Here is a 23,675-nt window from a genome sequence, read left to right as displayed (position 1 = left end):
GGCTGTTTTTGATCTGAGTCACAAGAGTTCCCTCAGACTTGGGCAGACCTGTCACACACAGTAGGAACCAATAGGCTACAAAGGATGGACTGGGACGTAGGATCAAGGTCCCTGGGTTTCAATGCTCGCTGTACTTCCAGAGAAAACCTTCCACCTCTCTGCCTAGAATGGGCAAACGGGTATCATTGTGGAAAGCAGAGTGTGTCTGTGATGCTGTCAACTTCAACTCCAAGTCTTCATTTCCTAGAACATGATTGCTAATATTCCACAAAGGTATATAAAGCCATCACATATAAAGAACTCTGTCTGATAAAGATCATTCACAGTGAGGTTAATGTGCTGGTATCTCCTCATGGCTCTTACCCCACCTGTCATGCCCTCCCCATGCCACTCCTTCCAAATCCCACCTTCTCCTTCAAGTCAATCTTAGGCTCCTCCTTATCTTTGAAGTTCTCCTGGCCACTCCAGGTCACCATTGTTTCTTTGTTCACTCTGCTTTGGGAGGTATAGTCATTTCAAGCCAACCTGGGGCTGGGAACTAAGATATTGGCACCAGTCATGGGTCAGGCACTATGCTAAGCTCTGATCTCTGTCTCTTCTGATGTCATCAAGGATCTACTGAAGCATGAACTACCTCCAGACAGAGATCACCCAGTGGAAGCAGAGGACATCAGACCCAGGGCAAATCTTTGGAAGCAAGTAATCCCCAAGGTCCCACAGTGTCTTAATGACAAAATCTAGGCTAGATCTCAGCTCTTTCTAACCAAGTCCTCTTTCATAATTACTCCATGATCGTCATTTAATTATGTGCTGCTGCCTTGTAAGTATCCACTACAGGTTTCTTCCAACTAACCAGATAGTGATGTACTTAAAGGAGGAGCCTATGTTTGATCAATCTTGTATCCCCATGATGCCCACCACAACATCTGGTACACAGGAGTAGCTCTTAAAAAGATCACAGACAAAACCAAAAGGCCCCAAATACTTACTGACTTGGTTTTACCTATACTAGAGGCATTCACATTGCAAAAACAACTCCTGCATGGGCAAGAGTTGTGTTATTTAATGGGGTTGATTTCCAATGTTAGCCACTCTATAAGTCCCACTGGGTGTCATATTTTGGGGTCAGAGAGGCCTTTCCATGCCTTTCATATCTCATAACATAGATAGCTACCCAAACCCCAGTGCTGGAGTCTGCTGAAATCCAGTTGACTAAAAAAAAATCTAATTAATATGGTTTTAATTATGTCAGTAGTAATACCTACCTCCAAGCCTGAGAAGGTAGGATATTAAGTTAGTGATACTAAATTTCCCAAGGGTGGTAAGACCCTTTAAGATGAGTTAATTTGTTACTGATATGATTAGAGAACAGAAATAGGCACATTTGAAAGATTCCAAAGGGTAAGCAAACATCAATATATCAGTCAATTGTGCAGTCAATCAATCAGTAATCTAGACACAATGTTAGGCTCTGGCTGTACATAAATAGATGATATCCCTGTTTCTGTACCATATATAATGAGGTAGAACTGGCTAAGTATAAGTCCCTGCCCCCTTTAAACTAGTTCAGTTATGTTTCCTTCTCTCCGTTTCTTATCATTTCATCCTGCATTGCTTGCTTCAACCTAGCATGTGTTATGTTACATTGTTCTGACTTACTTAAGAATGTGCCTTTCTCCTCAGCTAGGTTTGTAGCCCCTTGCAGGCAAGAGCTTATCTTGTATCTTTTTGTATCTTCAACTCCTAGGATAGTATTGGCATTTAGTAGGTACCCAATCTATTTTTCTTATAGCTGGAGATTAATCACCTAAAAAGTCATCACTGTTAGCCTTATTTCTTTGGAAGGCTTTCACAAAGGAGGTGGGACTTGACAAAGTATTGTCCCTGCAGGAGAGCAATAAAAGCTAAGGTTAAGTAAGTAGAACTGGCTTCTATGGGACATTCACCAACAGGCGTAGGAATTCAGAGTTTATTGTTCAAGAAATGGGGAAACGTTGCTAGGATATGAGTGCATCAGTGGTGGGAGTTCTAAGTTTTCTGATATTTCTCTGAATGTGGTATTCAAATAGGTTCTCCCATAATAAATGCTGTAGAGGTTGTGGAGAAAATGAAAACTTCGTACACTGTTGGTGGGAATGTAAATTTGTGCAGCCAAAATGGAAAACAATATAGAAAACTAAAACTAGAGTTACCATATGACCCAGCAGTTCCACTCTAGAGAATATACCTGGAAAAGATGAAAACTCTAATCTGAAAAGATACATGCAATAGTTCATTGCAGCACTATTTACAATAGCCAAGTAATGGAAGCAACTTAAGTGTCCACTGATGAACAGATGAATGGTTAAAGAAGATGTGATACATACATGCAATGGAATATTACTTAGCCATAAAAAGAATGAAATAATGCCATTTGTAGCAACATGGATGGACCTAGAGATTATCATACTAAGTGAAGTAAGTCACAAAGAGAAAGACAAATACCATATGATATCACTTATATGTGGAATCTAAAAACAAGATACAAATGAACTTATTTATAAAACAGAAATAAACTCACATAGAAAACAAACTTATGGTTACCAAAGGGGAACGGGGGGAGGAATAAATTAGGAATTTGGGATTAGCAGATACACACTACTGTACATAAGATAGGTAAACAACAAGGACCTACTGTATAGCCCAGGGAACTATATTCAACATCTTGTAATAACCTATAGTAGAAAAGAACCTGCAAAAGAATATATATATATACATACACGCATACACAACACACACACACACACACACACACACACATATATATAAAACTGAATCACTTTGCTGTACACCTGAAACAAACACAACATTGTAAATCAACTGTATTTCAATTTAAAAAAATAACTTCTTGGGTTCACACATTTATCCCACTGCCAACTCAGCTCTGCTGTTTTCCATGAGATTTCAGACTAAAGCAGGAGTTCTATTCAAAGCCTCCCGAGTTGCCTATTCAGCGTGCTTTAGAATGAATTCATCCATCCGACCTAGACTTGTGGCCTAGGTCATGGTGTGTGTTGCTAGCAGATTATCTTTTGTTCTTAGTCTGGATCTACTGCATCAGTCCTAAAGCCCTTATCTCAATGCTGTCCCCAAGTTTCAAACCGTCTCTAATTTTGTCTTCTTTGATATTCTTCCTCTTCCAATCTTAGACCTAAACATTTCTCTTACTTCCATGTTGTGATGGGAGGCCTGAAATTAACTTGCAATATTAAATGCTGCCTTGACATCTTTGAGCCTCACAGGGCCGCAAAGCCCTAACCGTAAGTTCCCCTGCTCTCACCAGATATACCCCCCACTCATGGAAAAGGCTCTCCCCCTGGCTAGTTCCATTATCAGCAGGACCAGCTGTACTCCACCAGGCCTTCAACCTGATGGCCAGTCCATAAGATCATTCAAACAAGCCAATTATGTGGAAACTAGGCGTCACCTCCTCCTCTTGTTGCTGCAAAGCTTCCCTCCCACAGCTCCTGCTGATTCACTCTATTCCTGAATGCAAACTCTGTGTGACCTTTCATGGCACGCAGCATCCTCCCCTGGGCTGTACATGTGTGTGACTTAGTGCGTGTTGTTAATCTCATTTCATCATGCACAGGGTAAGGTGTCATGTGCCTGGCCATCTCATTCTACATAGTGTGAGGGATCCCTCTCCTCACCAGTAAGGTGAATAGAGGTGATAGAACACATGGGTCTTTCCATCCAGTTACTTGACATATCCATTGCCAACCCTCCTTATTTTCCTTAACTCAGCAGCTGAGGACAAGGGTGTGGTCTTGGCAGCTCTAAGTGGTAGAGCTTTTGTGTGGATGATCACTGCTGAGCATTTATATTCTGAGAACTGACCAGTGCCTGAATTCCTGACACTGGGGTTTGGTGCCTGGATAGAGACAGAGAATGTAGACTGCTTTTTACATTTATGTCATTTATTCCATCGCCATCTTCTATTGAGCATTTCCGAAAACTGCATCCTGAACATACAAAGAACTATAAGGCAGTATGGCCTCAAGGCACTCACAGTCTGGTGGGGAGATAGACAATAACATCAATAATTTTGACATAGACAGATGTGTGCTCTAATAATGAAGTACTGTAGTATTATGGGAGTTCAGAGGGAGAGCAAAGAGAAGAACTGCTGAATTTAGCCAAGGATAACAGGTCTGAGAAGGCTTCCAAGAGGTGAGGATATTTTTGAAGGTCAGGTGAGTCTGCCAACTGTATGGGTTGTGGGAGAAGAATATTCCAGACTAAGGGGGATATTGTATGCTGAAGTTCAGACCACTTCATCCCACCTTCACTGCTACAACCCTTGTTTGATCCATTGTCATCACTTGCCAAGTCACTGCAATAGTCTTCTGGCTCCCTGCTTCTGTCCTTGCTTGCATGTAGTCTGTTTCATCCCAGTGCCCAGAGTGGTTCTTTTAAGGTGTAAGTCACATCATATCACTCTCTATGGGATCCCATTTCACTCAGAGGAAAGGCAAAGTCCTTGCAGTATCCAAGATCTTTCACTACCTTTCTCCTTAACCTTTGTAACCTCCTCTGCTATTACTCTTCCCTTTGCTGCCTCTGCTCTAGTCACAGCTACTCTTCTTTGAGGCTCTCTGGGACCCACTCCTACCTTAGGGTCTTTGCATCATCTGTTCTTTTTACTTGGGACAGGCTTCTTCCAGGTGTCAGCATGGCCCCCTCCCTCAACTCCTTCATGTTCCCTTCTGGTGAGGTGCACCCTGAGTGTGCTATGGGATTATGCACCATGGAAGCGCTTGTGATTCCCCTTTGCCCTGCTTTCCTTTTCTGTTTTTTTTTTTTCTATAGTACTTATCCTTTTATTATATACCATATAACTATCATTTATCATTCGTAATCTGCCTCTCTGCACTAGATTATAAGCTCAAAGATAGTGAGATCTTGGCTGTTTTGTTCACCGGTATAGCCCAAGGTACTGGGAACAGAGCATGGCTCCCAATAGACATTCAATAAGCAATTATTTGTCAAATGAATGCCTGGATGAAAGATACATGGTAGAGTGCTGGATGCTACAAGTAGACTGGTTGGTCTGAATGTTTTCAAGAAACATGGCTGAAGACAAACACACAGGTAGACAAGGGCCAGGTCATGGAGGGCTTTGCAGGTCCTGGAGAAAAATTTCCGACTTTACCCTAAGGGAATTAGAGAGCCCTTGAGGGATTTTGAACAAAGAAATGGAACGGCAAGATCGAATATCTAACCTATTAACCAAGATAGAGAATCCTGGGGGGAAGCACTTGAGTGAAATGTTGATATTTTAACTTTGAGGTGTCTGGGATAAAATCTAAGGAAGTCAGAAATTTTGGGGTGAAAGGTGACTGATGCATCATAGAGGCGATGGCCCTGGGAAGTGGTGGAAGATGGGCTTGGAGTCAGGCCGACCCAGGTGGCATCCCAGCTCTGGACTGCTCAGCAGGGCACCTGTGGAGAGGGCACATGGAGATTCCAGACTTTAGATTTCTCACCACTTTGAAGAGCTGGTGAGGATTCAAAGAGATGATACAGGTAAGGTGTCTGATTTATATCTTCCATAGAGTAGACAGTGATCGTTCTTGCTTTCTCACAGTGTGTGTGTGGCATCTGGGACACACTTACACATAGGTGAGAGCCATGAAGGAAGACAGCAGAGAAAGAGAGGGCAAGACTGTAGATTGGGGATGCCACCATTCCAGGTGTGGTCTGAATGACAGAGGCAAAATGAGGCCCAGGCAAGCCAAGGATGGGAGAATGCTGAGAAACAGGTTGACAGCAGGAGAGAGGTCGAGGAGGAAAAGCACTAACAAAAACCCACAGGCTCCCACAGAACATCCTGACTGCCCCCACCAAGGACAGACATCTTCATGGGAAGGATGTGGGAAGGGAGGAAAGAAGGGTAGGGGGCATATATTGTGATATCAGGAAGAAGTATGGTAGTTAAGGGAGAAAAGGGTGGGCATTTGAGCCATGTGGGATCATGATGCATATCTTTGGGTTAGTTTTTGTTTTTGTCTTTGTTTGACTTTCTCTTGTTGGATGTGGACTACTAGAGAGAATTTCCATTTGGGAGAAAGAAGACAGTAGAAAGAGGATTCTAAAATGCCAGAAGGAAGGCATGGTGGCTAAGTGCTCTTAGGTTTTGGAGTCTGGGCTGAAATAGTGGTTTTGCTTCTTAATAGTGATGTAATCATGAACAAGTTTACTTTAAACTTCTAAGACTCAAATAAGAAATGAGGATAAATAGAGCACGCCCTGTACAAGTTTGTTGGGAGGCACAAAGGAGAGGCTGGGTGAGTGCTTAACAGTGTGCTGGGCTGGGAGGAGCAGGATCCTGAGGAAGGAGAAGTTTGGAGATAGTAGGAAGAGGCATGCCTGGACCCTGCATGGCAAGAGTGGGCCTGGATCAGGATGAAGCAGGAGTTTTTTCTTCTGCCAGAGAAGGGATGGAGGTGTGTGGCTTGAGGTGAGTGAGGAGGCAGCTTGGAGAGCAGCAGAAGGAGCTGGGATGGCTGCTGACTCACCTGTGAAGTGCGGCCCACTCGTCTGCAGCCAGGGTGGCTGGTACCCAGGGATGGAGGCACGTGCTAGGAACGCTGAGCCCTGAGTAGAATGGGAGGATCTGGGAAGGGCCAGTTTTATGGGCCAGCAGCCAGTGCAAGGCCAAAGGGCCCCCCTGTTGGGCTCTAATGCTCTGTGGTTGGTATCCAGAGAGTATTCCATCTTGGAGTATCTCCATCTTGGAATTTTAACAATTTTTATCATTGAACTGTGTCTTGTAAGTTAGTACAGTGGTAAAATGGGGACGTGGCCCTGGCTCATGTGTGGTCCCACTTCCCAGGATGGGCCCTGTCTCCTGCCCACTCCCACCCACTTATGCACGCAGGTGTGGGCGAGGTGAAAATCGGGCACACGGCCAAGCACTGAGATGTGAGGTAAGGGTCTGAGCAACCACGAAATCTGCCGTCACCAGCAAGTATCCCTGGGCTCAAGGGAGTGCAGTATTAAATAGCAAATAAAAAGACATGGAAGAAAGAAAGAGACTTCCCCCCCGCTTTTTGAACAAAAAGATCTACATTCTCATTTCACATTGGGCCCTACAAATTATGAGCTGGCCCCGGGGAGGAGAGTCACCTGGGGAAGCAAGAGGGCTGCAGAGCAGGTTTCAAGGAGCAGCTGGATTTGGAGTTCACCAGTTCCTGGTGGACAAGCAGGACAGGATGCTCCAGAGGGTCCATCACCCCAGACACAGGAGTGTAGGAACTAGAGGGCAAGAATTCGTGAGAGGTGGGTGTGATTTGGTGAGAATGATGGAACCTTGAGGGGGACAAAGGGGCTATTGGTGCTAGTGAAAGAAACATTCAAATGATCAGGGGTTAGACTGGGGGAAGAAGGAATTCAAACCAGAAGGAAAAATATAAAGATTCACGATGAAAAAGATTTGGAAGAAGCCAGGCATGGAAGAAAGAAGGCTCATGAAAGATTTGGCCAGAAAAGGGAATTTGAGATTTCAGAATTTCCAAAGCAGAATATTTCCAGAGCAAGTTCCTTTATATCTCATTAGTAAAGTTTGTAATTTGCCCGTTTTTTGGCTCTGCATTTGCAAACAAAACATTGCTCTCAGATTCAAGATTTAGACTTCTGAATCATAGTACAACTCATTTTTTTTGTATACGTAACATATGTTTGGTGTCTTTAAACACAATTACTTTTGTATAATAAAAGTGTTGATTTGATGATGCGACATTTTCTGCAAGTGTGTTTAACAGAGTTTATGTTTTCATAAGTTGCAATGAAACTCAATTATGTATGTGTAATAAGGCTTCTGATTGTTACACTTAGACTTTTCTGTATAATGAAGCCAGCAATTAGAATTTGCTTGCTCTATGGCTTAGGAAAACACACTTGTTTTGGAGACAAAAGACTCTTAATGAGCCCCCTTTTCTGTTAATTCTTTTGGTTGTTGTTAAAAACCAGTCTATAACTCAAACATATAATTAGATTTCTTAAAGGTTTGAATTTTTGTTGTTGTTATTTTTTCCCCCTCTAAACACAACACAAAACAAAAAGCAATAACTTTAAGGCACAGATCGTTTCAAAGCTGTGAATCTTGATACAATCTGCAGTTTTACCTTAGAGGCACCTCCAGTGCATACCGATCTCCTGCTCTGCTAAGGAAGCAGAGGCCTGGCAGTGGCAGATATCTGAGCAGAGAAATGTTCTTTCTAAGTATTGCTTAGATGCCGCTCTGGACATTACACTTGGAGCTGACCACTGGTTTTCTGCTTGTGTCTCGGCCTCAGGGTTAGCCTGAAGCCTGGCTCGGGTACGGAGTCCCACCTCCCAATCTGTGGCTACCACTAGTCACAGAGGCCTGCTAAACAAGGGTGGACGGGTCATTCCTTGAGCTGACCATGGGAGTGAAGGCAGAGTTTTCTCAGTGGGCTAAAGAAACTTCCTTGCCAGTTTTCTTTCCATCTCATGATCCACACCCAGTGTGGCAGCTGGTCCCCTGGACTGTCAGCTATTCATTTCATGGCTGGCCATTAGTGTCACTTTCACAGGCACTTGTGCTGATGTGGCTGGAGCCCCACAACAGGCAGATATCTTGCCATTGGAATCACTCCCCTCTGCTGTGAGCAGGAATAAAAGAAGCTCACACCTCTGAAGGTTAAACCCCCCAGTGATGCTGCCAGAGCCTTTGATTCCCTGAAACCCCCAATTGTTGCCAGAGCCAGGAGGAGAATGGCTTCTCCCCACCTCCTGCCTTCCAGGCTCCAGTGAGTACCCCTCAGGAGCAGCCTACAGCTGCCAAGGATTCTGGGCCATACAGTTTCCAGGCTTCCACCTCCTAGAATAGAGAGAAAGGCAGAGCAGGGTACAAATGGGTCTGTGTATCAGCCGACAATATTTGGCACTTTGGGGGCATATGACAAGAATGTTCTAGAAAATGCAACTTTGTAATCACCAGGGATGTTTCCCAGCAAACCCCAACCACAGCTGTGGGTCTCATGTGCAATCAACTCTCTGAACAGTGGAAGAGGGAAAACATAGTGGGGTGTTTTGTCGGGACTTATCAGTAGAAGGACAGGTCAAGTCTGAGTGCTGGAATTAATGGTCTCCAAACTCAAGAAGTGTTCCATTCAAACTCTTCTCAGAGACAGTCTTTTAAATTTTAAACAAAGGATCCAATTAAATTCGATCCAATTTAAATCCATTCAGTGCAGAAACCTTTATTAAATATCTCTGACGGATTGTGCCCTGGGCTAGATAGAGCAGAAGTTACAGAGTTGTGGCTGGCAGACCGCAGCTGTGCTGCCTCTGTACATCTAAGTTGGGACAGACTTTGGGTCCTCCAAACTCAAACACAGCACAGGACACTGTGTGGAGGTGAGTATGTGAGAACAGTAGATAATCCAGTTTTCTGGAAGCAAAGTGTGAGTGACAAGGAAAAGATGTGATAATTCGGAGAGCCAGGTAAGAGCTATACAGGGCTTTACGTGCATATAAGCTTCTTCTTAATGGTGCAAGCAATGGAATGACACTAGGAATATGAGCCTGACATTGCTGTGGACAGAACCAGGTGAGACCAGGCATGGCTGGGGCGTACCCAGGGCCATACAAAGGCCAGAGGTGCTCTTTCCCTCAGGTCTGCACTGGTTAACCTACTGAGGCAAATTCACATTTTTCAAAGTCAGTCTCAGAGCAAGAAAGTCACGTGAATCCAAATATCTGGGCAGAAATCCCCAGTGGCACCAAAGGTAATGAAACATCGGTATCTGCTGCTCCTATCTGTTATTGCTGATATTCAGATAATGATGCCAATACCCAGCCTGGGTGGTAGGAGGAGATGCTGCAGGGACAGCTTGTCCGGCTCATCTCCTGGCAAGTGGAGAGGAAGGGAGGAGAGATGGGGGAGGAAGAAGGGACCCCAGAAAACAAACCCTCTTCCTCATTCTGGTATAAAGTGAAGGCAGAATAAGTTGTTCCTGCCCCAGATTCCACGTGAGACCAGGACACTCCCCACCCCTTCAGGTGGCTGTGGCACTTGGACTAATAGCAGTCACACCTCACAGCTGAATAATGTTCTATAATTTTCAAAGAGCTTTTACATCTAGTATCATATTTAGTGCTTATGATGAGAAAACCTAGACTCAGAGGATGCTAGGATTCATGCAGGGCACTTGTCCAAGCCCCATTTTGCCACCTCTTGCTCATCTAGCTCATCCTGTAGGAATTACGGCAAAGTGGGGGGTGGAGATTGGGGATGCTCCCTGGGAAGTCTCTGGTGGATCTGAGATCAGAGCTAAAGGGTGAGGAGTGGTGCGCCTGCCTCTCCTGCCTCATCCACACCTAGGGCAGACATTGACAATGGCAGACTTTCCTCTGAGCCCAAAGCCTCAGGGTCATTCTCAAAACTCTTTCTGGGCAGCCACTACTAACTGATCAGAACTGGTGCTCAGGATGGAATCTATTTGCTTTTCCTGCATTAAGGCATTGTCCAGAGCCTTTCCTTGTTAAAATGTCAATGCTTGGGGCTTCCCTGGTGGTGCAATGGTTGAGAGTCCACCTGCCGATGCAGGGGACACGGCTTTGTGCCCCAGTCCGGGACGATCCCACATGCCGCGGAGCGGCTGGGCCCGTGAACCATGGCCGCTAAGGCTGAACGTCCAGAGCCTGTGCTCCACAACGGGAGAAGCCACAACAGCGAGAGGCCCGCGTACCGCAAAAAAAAAAAAAAAAAAAAAAAAAAGTCAATACTTGTGGAATGTTAACATATGAAGCCTTTATCGGCCCCTGGCACCTGCATGTGAATTCATTTGTCAGATTGCTGTGTGCAAACCCTCAGGGAGACTAACCTAAGATAGAAGAGTTTGTTTATTAAGGGATGCAGGTCTGACGAGTGCGTGCGGTGACTAGGGGTGACTCCTCCAGCAGGTCCTCAGATTGTTTAACAATCTCTTGTGAAGATGTGTTGTCTCTGCTCAGGAGTTCCTAGTATGAGACCTTGGACAAATCACCTAAACATTTTAGGAGGTTCCATCTCCTCACCCGAAAGATGAGGATAATGACATCTGCTCTGCCCACTCAGAATAACTGCTAGGGCAAAGGCTTTTGAATGTGTTTTGTATTTTATAAAGTATTGTACAAAGGCAGGGTATGATCATTTAGCTACATTAGGAAGAGACAAGCTCTCATTCCTCTAGTCGAATGCACATGAAGAGTAAGAAAAACAGAGGGAGAAGGGAATGAATATTTATTAGGTGCCCAATTGCCATTTATCTTAAATAGATTAGCTCACTTAATTTCCACACCCACCCTGTGAGGTTGATACCATTGAGCCTGGTCTTGCAGATCACACCTCCAGTATTTTTCAGAGCCAAGATGTGAACCCAGGTGTACCTGGTATTGTCCCTACATCACAATCCAGGGCCTCACTTGCATATTCACACACTCTCCTTTCCTGAACGCTTCCTGCAGAATGAGCTAGGTCTCTGGGTCAGAATAATATAGGCGGGAAACAGGCAGGTGCCCTGAGACCAGATCCTCTGTAGATGATCAATGCTGGCTTGTTATTTGGAGACCCACAAGAAATGATTTGAAAGGCACAACAGGAAAGTCAGAAATCTGTCTCTCAGGCCCTGAGCAGAGTGAGGGGCAGCCAGCTAGGGCAGAAGCATCAAAAGACTTTTGCACTGAGGTCAAGCTGGGCCAGCATGAAGCTAGGGCATAGTCCCCATGGGATCAAAGACCAAGTTACAGTTGGACAAAGCTGGATTTCTGGTGGAAGCAACATTTATAGCTATCGGGAGTGTGAATGTGAATCTAGAGATGGGGTCAAATTATCCAGATTCTCTGCACACATTTTAGCCATCTTATTGTCTATTCAAGTGATTTGCTATCATTGTATCAACATTGGATACATAGTATGAGTACATGTGACACAAATGATGTATTTTCATTGAAATGCTAAGCAGTGCAGTGGTACAAAAACATGCCAAGTATCTGCATGGAGTTTGTTACACCAGGATAAAGCAAACACACACATTAGGTGTACACTTTGGGTGTGGTGTGTGGGGTTTGATGGTTTGGGGATAAGTGACCTTCACAAGAGATAATTTCAATGTTAACAACTTATTTTTTTTTCATGCTGTTGTACCTAATATTTCAAATCAAATATCTTTGACATATTGGACCAAATAACATAGTTTATTTTTTCCAAATGCTAGTTAAGCAAAATTTGTACCAAAGGCCAAAGGTAGGATTAGGGAGAAGATAGGATGCTATAGCCTGTGGTGGCATGGAGCTAGCCCATGTCCACTACCCTGTGGTTTTGCTTCATATGGGAGAGAGAAAGTCCAGAACCTGCAGTTACTTGTAGGGTCCAAAGGGCACTTCGGCAGCCAGGAAGGAGGAATCTGCACAAACAGCATCTCTTCTGGCTTCTTTACTGATGTGCAAATCTGTAGAGCTGTGCCGCGGGGAAGCTACAGAAAAAAAAAAAACACTTGAAGGATGTGGGATGAAAGGAGGAAAACAGCCGTACAAACAAGAAAAAACAAGAGGAGCAAGACGAGTTAGTAGACCGTAGCTCAGCCTCCAGGTCGAAGAGTTGTTATACATGGATGCAGAATGAAAATAACAGCTGCAGCTTCTCCAATTCTTCAAACAAGTTCCAAAATGACCTTCACAGCTCACCCAAAGCTGTGACCCTGGCAGAGGAAGACCACAGCTGTGCTGGGCTGGTCAGGGGATCAGAAGACATTCTGGCTCATTTATGGATGAGATCACTAATCATCAAGAAGAAGGATTCAGTTTGTTCTGTAAGGTCCCAAGGGATAGAAACAGGACGCAGTGATGGACATTGTGGAGAGATGCATTTTGGCTCAACATGTGATAGATCATTCTAACAAAGTAGTGGTCCAAAATGGAATATTTTGCCTTACGCTCTGTGTCCCTGTACTCAGAGCAGTGACACTATGGACTAAGTTTCTTTAGGTGTTCAAATGACTGGTTCCCAAACCTGACTGCATGTTAGGCTTACCTGGGGAATTTCTTGAAAAGTACAGTTTTCTGGCCTCTACCTCCAGAGATTATATAGGAAACAGGTGAGAAATTGGGACTTATATTTTTAATGAGATTTGCAAGCGACTCTTGTTCATGGGGCAATATCCAGAATAACTTTTTATGAATATTAAACCATTGTTTGGGTCGTTGGACTCAACGTTCCCAAAACCATTCCCTGATTGAACCCTAAACCAGTTAGAAACCTTACATCTGCACCAAATCCTCTCTGGCTTCCCCACCCTGAGCAAGTCGAGTTCTTCCCTGGCTCTCTGGTTGCATTCAGTTCTCCTCTCTCAGTTACTTTCATGGTCTCCTGCTGAACTTGAACCTGTAGCTCAAACTCCTCCCCAGGTCTCCGTCCACCATGGCTTCTTCAAGAGGAAGAGCTTGATCATGTGTAACAGAAATTCCCAGGCTAGATTAATTATATGAAACTGTTCAGGATTTTACATTAAAAAATGCTAATAGTTTATCCAGGAAGCACCCATGTAGAAAGAAAGTATAACCTTATTATTTTTAATAGTATTGATAATAATGATTATTTCTCAATAATAATATGAGATATTTTTGTTTTAATTCAAGAACACAGCTACCCAAGGTCTATATCAGTTTTTGATCAATTGATCAATCACTTCCTCTATCACCCAGATGTCATTTTATCTTGCATATAGATAAAATGTTGATGTGGGGAAAATAAACTGAATTCTTTTGCTATCTTATGCATTTGGACACAAAATTAATAGCAGGAAGAGGAAATGGTCACTTTACAATTTGGTCATGACAGAAATTTCTATCTCCTCTGGGACAACAGGAGTGACTCGTAGAAATGTGATTCTGGTATTGGATAGGGTAACATGCAGGGTTGGACGATGCCTCCTACCCATTCAGTGCTTCTGTGTACTCTGAGTAGACAAGGCCTTTCCAACTGTCATGACCTGTTTGGGGTCACTTGGCCACACCTCCTGGGCGTCAGATGCGTAGATATAATTTGGAGTTGGTATAAATCCAATTACAGAGAGGAGAACAGGACCCCATGAGGGTATGTCAAAGTGGTCAGTCTGGTAGTGTGAGGCTGTACTTGAACCCATACTGACCCAGCCCTCGAGGAGGACTGAGGCTTACTGGGAAGGGGACAGCACTGGGCTGCTGTAGGAAATCAGATCAGAAAGAGATGATCATGAGAAAAAGATAGAGTTTCAGAGTTAGACTATGAAAGCTTAGGCACTCTTCACTGGTAGCAGCAGTAGTCGTGACAGGCAATGCTTTAGGCAAGTACCAAGCCAACCACGCACTGTGGGAGCCCTACTGCCCCACAGTGAGATGCAGACAGCCACGCTGAGGCACAGAGCAATGGACAAAAGAATGGGTGACCCGCTCATGCACAGGGTGAGAAAACCCCTTTCAGAATCCCATTTGGGACTCGGGGAGAGCAGAACCGAAGTCTACTTTTGGAAGGAGGACATGTTGATTTTGTGACCTTAAGGGTAAGTTGCAGTACAATGACCCACCTGAGTACTTGGACTGACAGGCCCCAGGGGACATTCAAGGTGCACAGATTTACTTGAATCATTGTGCCTGGCGTTGGGAAAGTCATGACAGCAGTGAAAGAGTTACGGTTTGACTTGAGAAGTGAAATGGATTTAGAAGGAAAAACAGTGATTTTACCAGTCAAATCATAAGCCGCCCTTCCTCCGTTCCTTACTGAGACTCTATAGATTCAAAGCCAGATCAGTTGTCAATATCAGTGCAGGCACCTTTAAGTGAAACAGTGAATATCAAAAGCTAAGGCTCCAGGTATTGTAAATTAATTACATTAAGCCACATGTTTTCAAGTTTTGGTGTGGATCTATTCCCACACCTCTCTCTTTTCTAGATCTCATACCTCCTGAAAGTTAGCATTCCTGTTACTGCACTTATCACTCTCTCTTTTTTTAAAAATTAAAAAAAAAATAATTTATTTTTTACATGTTTTTTAAAAATTTATTTTATAGCAGAGTATAGTTGATTAAAAATGTTGTGTTAGTTTTAGGTGTACAGCAAAGTGATTCAGTTATACATAGACATGTATCTATTCTTTTTTAAATTCTTTCCCATTTAGACTACTACAGAATATTGAGCAGAATTCACTGTGCTATACAGTAAGTCTTTGTTATCTATTTTAAATATAGTAGTGTGTATATGTCAATCCCAAACTCCCAATTGATCACCCCCCTTTCCCTTTTGGTAACCATAAGTTTGTTTTCTAAGTCTGTGAGTCTGTTTCTGTTTTGTAAATAAGTTCATTGGTATCTTTTTTATTTTTTGTTTTTTTTGCGGTACACGAGCCTCTCACTGTTGTGGCCTCTCCCATTGCGGAGCACAGGCTCCGGATGCGCAGGCTCAGTGACCATGTTTCACAGGCCTAGCCGCTCTGTGGCATGTGGGATCTTCCCGGACTGGGGCACGAACCTGTGTCCCCTGCATCGGCAGGGAGACTCTCAACCACTGCACCGCCAGGGAAGCCCTCTTTTTAATTTTTTTTAGATTCTGCATATAAGTGATATCATATGATATTTGTCTTTCTCTGTCTGACTTACTTCACTTAATATGATAATCTCCAGGTCTATCCACATTGCCACAAAAATGGCATTATTCCATTCTTTTTAATGGCTAAATAATATTCCCTTGTATGTATGTACCACATCTTCTTTATCCATTCATCTGTCAATGGACATTTAGGGTGTTTCCATGTCTTGGCTGTTGTAAACAGTGCCACAATGAACATTGGGGTGCATGTATTCTTTTGAACCACAGATTTCTCCAGATATATGCCCAGGAGTAGGATTGCAGGATCCTATGGTTGCTCTATTTTTAGTTTTGTAAGGAACCTCCATACTGTTCTCCATAGTGGCTGTTCCAATTTACATTCCCACCAGTAGTGTAGAAGGGTTCCCTTTTTCTCCACACCCCCTCCAGTCTATTGCTTGTAGACTTTTTGATGATGGCCATTCTGACTAGTGTGAGGTGATATCTCATTGTAGTTTTGATTTGCATTTCTCTAATAATTAGTGATGTTGAGCATCTTTTCATGTGCCTCTTGGCCATCTGTATGTCTTCTTTGGAGAAATGTCTGTTTAGGTCTTCTGCCCATTTTTTGATTGGGTTTTTGTTTTTTTGATATTGAGCTGCATGAGTTGTTTGTAAATTTTGGAGATTAATCCCTTGTTTGTTGCATCATTAGCAAATATTTTCTCCCATTCTGAGAGAGAATGAGGTTGTCTTTTTGTTTTGTTTATGGTTTCCTTAGCTGTGCAAAAGCTTTTGAGTTTAATTAGGTCCCATTTGTTTTTGTTTTTATTTCCATTAGTCTGGGAGATGGATTGAAAAAGATGGGATTTATGTCAAAGAGTTTTTTGCCTCTGTTTTCTTCTAAGAGTTTTATAGTATCCAGTCTTACATTTAGATCTTTAATCCATTTTGAGTTTATTTTTGTGTATGGTGTTAGGGAGTGTTCTAATTTCATTCTTTTACATGTAGCTGTCCAGTTTTCACAGCACCACTTATTGAACAGGCTGTCTTTTCTCCATTGTATAGTCTCACCTCCTTTGTAATAGATTAATTGGCCATAGGTGTGTGGGTTTATTTCTGGGCTTTCTATCCTGTTCCATTGATCTATATTTCTGTTTTTGTGCCAGTACCATACTGTTTTGATTACCATAGATTTGCAGTATAGCCTGAAGTCAGGGAACCTGATTTGCATCACTTCCTGATTTGCATTATAAATTATATTTATTGAGGAAATACCACAGATCCACAGTTGATGGTGGTGCCTTGAGGACAGGTGGGGTGTTTGATTGACTTTTACACTACCCTCTCCACTCTTACCTCCTCACACTGCCTTTCATATGTTGGACAATGTGTGCTTTGTGAGAGCATGGTACCAGGCCCTGGGACTGTACTGAGGACAGAGTTGCTACTGTACTATTTGTTTTTTATGAATAAGTGGTACCTTTCTGAAGCAGCTACTACCATGAATATTAATAGTAACAGGTAATCTCTTCTGATGTAATGTACAAAAAACTTACAGGATAGCTGGAGAAACAAGACTTAAACATATTAGACAATGGTTACACAACATGCCAGAGAAGGTGAATTTTAGAGACTTCATGGTGGAGGCAAAGAATGAGCTGGTTTTTGGAAGGATCAAATGGGTTTGTATAAACAGAAGTCAAAAGGGTATGTGATTGGGAGGAATTCCACCCTCTGGCTCTGTAGGGGTTAAATACATCATCTCTCAATCAGTCACACTCAGTTGGAATTTTGACTCCCTTAACATTCTAAGACATTGGTATCTTTCAGCTGAGTTGTGTGACCCGAGGCAAGTGAGTTAATTTTCTATTTCTGTTTTCTCATCTGTAAAGGTAGATAATAATATTTCACTGAACTTGTTGTGAGGATTCAATTAGGTAAATGTCAAAAAACTCATCAAAGAGCCAGGTACTTGTAACCACTAAATATGGATCAGTCAGACTTGTTTGGAGCAGTATTGTCTTACCAGTATTGCTTTTCCACTTGCATGGATTGGGCACTTATCTCCTAAAGGTCAAGGCCATGACTCTTTTGCTTGTGGACCCCATGTCAGCCAACACACAGTAGGTCTAGCAATTCCTTGTCAAATTGCCTCTCTTGGTTCTTCTTACACATTCTACCTGACCACCTTGCCTTCTGCTCTGTTGTTCAGATACAGGCCCCTTCATACCCTCCATGATTTGTGAGAATAAAATGTAGCAACAAATCCAGTCATGGCATTAATTACACATGGTTCATGCAGCATCTGAAGTGAGTGAGTGAGGAAGGAGAATTTGATTACTCCAGGGCAGCAGGGCCTTTCAACCAATAATTTACCGTCTCTACTAAGTACGTCTGGATGCTCTCTGTAGAAGGGACGTGCTGTTTTATATACAAGCAGCATCATCCATTCCTATGAGATTGTGTATCCAGAGAGTCAAATGTCTGCCACACTAAGTGGAGAAAGGGCATGGTTTTCCTTTCCCAATTAGGTCACAGTTTTATTTTTCCTTTCCCAGAGCTGTGAGCCAGGGCACACAGGAGACAGCAATACTCCCTGAGGTCATAAAGAAGAGGGATGCACTGAAGCAGGAAACTATTGGCTACAGGTGCAGAGATTGGAGACTGATGCTAATTTTCAGAGATTCAGAATGTCAAAGCAAGGTTGGACATGCATGCATCTGTGTGTGTCTGAGTGCATGTTGTGGGTGTGCGTGCACACATAATGCTTGCATGTGCATGTGTATGCTTAAGTTTGTGTGCATATGTGGGTGCCCTGTATGTGTGTGTTCTGATCCTCAGTCACTTGGTCCTCTGCTTCTTTCTCTTTTGCTTCTGCTGGGTAATCTACCTACCTATCTATCTATCTATCTATATCTATCTATAATCTATCACCTATCATCCCTTTTTATTAAATATTCATACTGTATTGAAAACACTCTATGGCAGGCACCCAGTTAAGTGTATCTGTGTAACAATCCTCTGAAGTTGCTTTTATAACCCCAGGTTACCTTGAAGAACCAAGACTTAGAAAGTAATTTGCCCAAGGTTAGCAACCTTGTGAGTGGCCCAGCAGGGGATCACATTCAAGCAGACACAGCTCTCTATATACAGATTGCTTGAAAGATTCTGCCTTCAGGCCATTGTGTCTTCTCTGCAACACTCGCATGTTTTCCAACATCCTCTTAGAAACATTACATCCAGAACCCCAGCCAGGATCCTCCTGTGATGGTCTGTCAAGTCAGTGTCCAGTCAGGACACCTTCCTTCCCCTAATGCAGCCCAAGGCAGCATTTTTAGTACCTGCTTCAGGGCAGTGGGCTTCTATTTCCCTGACCTTCAATTCCAGAGCCATTGGGAATTTCCATGGCTAATTTATGAAACATGAAGACTGGGCCCAGGTCAGAAAAGGTGGCCAGTGGTTAGCACTGACTAGATGTTCAGAGAGAGGGAAAGGATAAACAGGTTCATGTGACATCAGGCCTCCTGGGTCCTTCAGGGTCATCTTGGTGCCAACAGCTGGCCTAGAAGTCCTGGGAGGATCCTCTGAGCATAGAGATCTATCCAGACTATGTACCCACCAGCTCTTCCAAAACCACATATGGAGAGGAGACTACTGCAGGGCTCTGGGGAGTGTGGAAGGTTCCAGAGTGTAATGGGAAATTCATGTGCAAGTTTCCACACACTCAGTCTGGTTTGAAATTCAGAGAAATTCTCCCTGCTCACAAGGTCTCTTTCTTTCAATGTGAAAATTCCCACTCTAAGATAAAGTATTATCTGAGGGGGCTGATATAGCAAATAATGGCTATCTATTAGTAGCATCTTAGTCTGAATTCATTTATTGGACTAATATTTGAAGGAAGCAGTGACCTAAGAGTCTGAAACTGAAGACTGGCATGTCTCTAGTGCTGAGTTATGCAATATAGTAGCTGTTAGCCACCTGGGGCTATCAAGCAGTTAAACTGTGCCTAGTTTGAGCTGATAGGTAAGTGTAAAATACACACTGAATTTTGAAAATATAGTATGATAAAATGAACATATTTCATCAATAACTGCTTTATATTGATTGCATATTGAAATAATAAATTTTGGATATATTGGGTTAAATAAAACACATCAAAATTACTTTCAGCTGTTTCTTATTACTTTTTAAAATGTGGCTACTAGAAAATTTTAAATTTCATATGTGGCTTGCATTTGTAGTTTCTGTTATACGTCTATTGGATGCTGCTGCTCTAGAACTATAGTCTAGTGAGGGCCTTTAGACTGCAGGGGAGCTTGAGCGTCTTGGCATTGCTGTGTACAGGGTTGATGGTAGGTGCTAGAAGTATACCTTGCTTACATTCCGCCTTCTCTTTGGCAGAACCTGACTGCATTTTCTTAGGAGAGAGGTCTCTTCAGGTGAAGCAAATATGTACCCTACACATGCATGACTTGGCACATTCTTCCCCTAATGATTGAATCAGCCATTTGTTTTTTAAATTTAAAACATCTTTTGGGGTTATGGTGATATATATATATATATATATATATATATATATATATATATATATATATATATATATATATAATCTTATATTATCTCACTTGTTTCTAAACATTAAGCACTCTTCAAGTCTCATGAAACATTTCTTGGGTGCATGGATCCTTATTAATCTCCCTTCACTGGCCTTCCTGGGTACTTAGTTCCTGAACTATAGCTTTGATCACATAGGGACTATTTTTTTTTCTTATGTTACGTATGGATGTCCTGTCTTCTAGGTCATATTTTATCCTCCACTGGGCCAAGCAGAGTAGCTACTTTAATAAATACTTGAATGCTGGCATCACTGCTTTACTCTGCCTTGTCATGTCTTCCCATGAAATTTGTACCCCTTGTGGAGAAGGGTGGTGATGGCAAGCAACTTGAGGCCAGGTCCAATGCCTTCTGAATTTATGGCTCATTTTTAAACTTGACATTATTCACCCAGGATGTGCCTAAGTATTACAAAAAAGGGACTTGATGGCTTCTGACCTAGCATGACCTGTGAGTGTTTGGCTGGGAGAGCTGTCATAAATGTGTCCCCTATGGGCCTGACATGGTGCTTGTGATTCCTGCAGTAGAGATGTGTTTCTCTTAATGACTCAGTTTCTTTGAATATGTAAAATTCCTATAAGAAGGAGTGCTTAGTAATCCCACCCCCTAGAAAAGAGTGAGGTTGTTGGAAGAAGTTATCGGGGGGAGAGGAGAGCTCTGAGAGAGAGAACATTAAGGAAATGTGGTGAAGGGTAGCTAAAAATACACTTGGGCTTCTTCCCAAATTTCCTGAGCCCTTTCCTGTGTCTGGAAAGAGTTCACATCCTTGCTTTCTTTCATCCCCGCCGAGCCAGGGCTGGAGGAATAAACCTCATGTCAGTAAATCAACAGAGCTGAGAGCTCAGTCAGTCAGTCAATCTTAAGAGCATTCTTGGATTTGTGGATGCCTTGAGAAGGATGCTTAGAGAAACCAAGGATAGGGTAGTTATTAAAAGAGATTAAAGGGTATTAGCTAATGCCTCAGCAAGTTGTAATTTAAAAAAAGGGAACAGAAAGGAAACAGGAGACTAATTTTTCCAGTCGCTGAAATTTCAAGGAGGGGTGAGCTGGTCTCTGAACCATTACCACTTTATATTAATACTCCTGTATGGTTAAATCTACCCCAAAGACTCGACTTTCTCAGTTGGAAATGTCCTAGTCAATTTCACTGTATAATACAGAGAGGAGGCAGCTGGGGAGACCAGCCAGTCCCATTAATCTCAGATGGTACTATTCTCTGAAGGATCTTGACACCTGTTTTGAAAAATAAATGAAATATTTCTAGGACACACCCTTGACATGAGAAAGAGGAATTATCATGATGCTCATCTGGGGAAGATGAGTCCAGGAGAAGTAAAAGAATAGATAGCCCTAGGACCCGGCAATCAAGCATATTACTAAGCAGGCACATTGTGATATGGGTTGTAATGATTTAGTTCATTTGCTGGTTGTTAGGACTGAACAGGAAAGGCAGGAGACCACATACCTGATGAGGTTTAACAGGGTCTTTCTAGTCCTTCACTCTCAAAAATCTCAACTACTTCAGTCAAAGGTCTAAAATTCCCTGTTAAAGCTCCTGTTTGATAACTCAAGACATCTCTGTTAACATGCAAACTATCTGAGTAGCACTATACTTAACTGATGCCATTCATTTATCTTTAAGTAAAAATTAGAGGTCTGAGACTGTTTTTGGAGAAAGAGGCTAGATCACCAGATTACTGGGTAACTGGTGCAGTAGAGAGATCTACCAAATTTCCACCCTCAAATTTTTGAAGAAATTTAGCTTTGATTGTTATTACATGCCATTTTATTATTTTAAAGGATTTGGCAACAATAGGTTTAAAGCTCTTGGTGAGAAAATATTTTCAAAAAAGTAGTCACATATCAAGATTCACATGGTTATGTGGAGACCTCTGGATTACTGATTGACTTTCTCATCTTGAATCCCTATATTCAGGGTTACATAAATTTAGTATATTCTCACAATGGTTTACTAGTCCATAGCAGATTAGAAGAAACAGGCAAAAATGGAAGAATCAGAAAGGGCAGCTGACAGTCTGACAGGGGGAGGAAAAAGGGAAAATTAAAAAAAGAAATCATAGCTAAGATTTTTAAAAGGCTCAGCAGTCTGAGATCAACTGCCACAGCACTAACAGTGCTTTATACGTCAAGGCCCCCTCAGATAGTGCTATGTGCCAGTGACACAACCACTGATTTTCATGAGGGGTGACTGCGAGACATAAGAAAACACTGGAATTAGATGCAGTCTCCTTGGCTGAGCTGGGGGTGGGTGCAGGGAGGGAGAATTCAATGTATTCAGCTATGAACTGAGGTAGGTGATTTACATAAATCATTCCTTCAATTTCTTAACATTTCTTTGCAGTAGGTGTTCTAGAGAAGAGAAAACTGAAGTTGGGAGAAGGCAAGAAGATTCAGTTCATTGGTGTAGGAACTACATGAGTGTCCACTTCTCTCTCCTCCGAGCACATGCCCTCCTTGCCTCCAGGGATAGGTCATTGCTGCCCTCCCTTTCATGGTGGCCACTTCCTTTACCTCTTTCCCTTTATTCATATCTTTAGCTCAGAGTGCCTACCTCTTTCTGCCCACGTTGCCAGATCCTTTCTCTACTCTGAGGTCTAGCTCAAGACTTATCTCCTCCAGGGGACTCCTTACCCCACATCATACAGCTTTCTTCTTCGTCTAATTTCCATAGCACTTGTGGCCACTCTGCTTGTTGTCAGTGATTGGTACCCATCAATCCTTGACATTTATCATGCCTCATTCTGTACAGCTTTGTGGTTGGCTTTGCCTCCCCGTCTAAATTCTTGCTTCCTTAGGTCAAGGACCTCATCTTTCTTCTTTCTGTTTCCCAATTCCACATGAAACACTTATTTACGCCTTGCAAATTCTTGATGTTTAGAATGCACAAAGGTAAATCTAAGCAGTCTTTTCCACACTTTTGTTTTATGGTTAGATGATGTACATCTGTGTCCTAGTCTGTGAAATACAAATCCCCAAAATCCTGCTTGAGGAATGTGTGAAATAGTTTCAAGAATTCTTTCTCCACTTTTTGCTGGCTTGGCCCATGGGACACGTGGTGACCTTGTTGCCTAAACTGTACTCAATCAAGGAGAGAGAGACATCTTCTTCAAGGCTTGGAGTCCCCAAGGATAGTAAATATGCTGATCATTCCATCAATTACTTGTTGCAGTCCTAAAAATTAGTCAGAGCTCAAGAAATTTGTTCCATGTATCTTAGCTTCAGTGTTTCAATATCTTTGGCTAGAGTAGTTTCATCCACAGTTTCTTCTGACCGTTTCCTCCCTCTCTCTCTCCCTCCCAGTTCACAGTGAGTGCTTTGCCTGCATCTTCCTCCATCCCTGAGAATCACTATCTTTTGCTAGCATGGACCCTTTACTCTTCCATTCTCTGCCATTAAGGGCACTTCATCAAACTAAAGCTCATTAAAGG

Source organism: Globicephala melas, chromosome 13 (genome assembly GCF_963455315.2).
Source record: "Globicephala melas chromosome 13, mGloMel1.2, whole genome shotgun sequence".
NCBI classification, from domain to species: domain Eukaryota; kingdom Metazoa; phylum Chordata; class Mammalia; order Artiodactyla; family Delphinidae; genus Globicephala; species Globicephala melas.
Note: the sequence above shows the minus strand (reverse complement) of the source record.